The following is a 362-nucleotide window of genomic DNA, read 5'->3' as shown; positions in this document are numbered from 1 at the left end:
CCCCCGCCCCGCCCCTTCCAGCAGCGCTGCTGGCGCAGCTGGGCGGGTGAGTGAGGGTCGGGGAGTCGGGGGTTAGCCCAACAGGGGTCACTCCGGTCAAGGTCATTGAGCACCCGGACCGCCGTGATCCGGAGCAGGGCGGGGACCGCCGGGGACTGCGTAGGTGGCAGCCGCCCCTGGGTGGGCCGGGCGGTGTGTGGGGGCGGGGGTGTCCGGATGTCCCGACAATCTGCTGCCCCACTTCCGGGGCCTCCACTTTCACTTTCCCTTCGGCTGTAGCTGCTCTCCTCCCCTCCCCAGTGTCTGGGGCCGCCCGGGAGGGGAGGGAGTGTGGCTGCAATCCCGGGCGCCGGGGGCGCTCC

The 362-nt window shown here is 72.9% G+C and overlaps 1 protein-coding gene across 2 annotated transcripts in view; it reads left to right on the top strand.

Annotated features, from left to right (window-relative positions):
• The window catches only part of RBCK1 (RANBP2-type and C3HC4-type zinc finger containing 1), a 16,811-nt gene continuing 16,449 nt past the window's right edge, over window positions 1-362 (top strand). Inside the window, exon 1 of one of the 2 annotated variants that reach the window (XM_040638111.1) lies at window positions 1-46. The gene's annotated coding sequence lies outside the window, so the exon portion shown is untranslated. Of the gene's footprint in view, window positions 160-362 lie in introns of both variants that reach the window. The other variant, XM_040638112.1, reaches the window with a different exon arrangement.

The sequence above is a fragment of the Ursus maritimus genome, unplaced genomic scaffold (genome assembly GCF_017311325.1).
Source record: "Ursus maritimus isolate PB19 unplaced genomic scaffold, ASM1731132v1 scaffold_22, whole genome shotgun sequence".
Lineage (NCBI taxonomy): Eukaryota > Metazoa > Chordata > Mammalia > Carnivora > Ursidae > Ursus > Ursus maritimus.
Note: the sequence above shows the minus strand (reverse complement) of the source record. Positions and strands in the feature narration are given on the sequence as shown.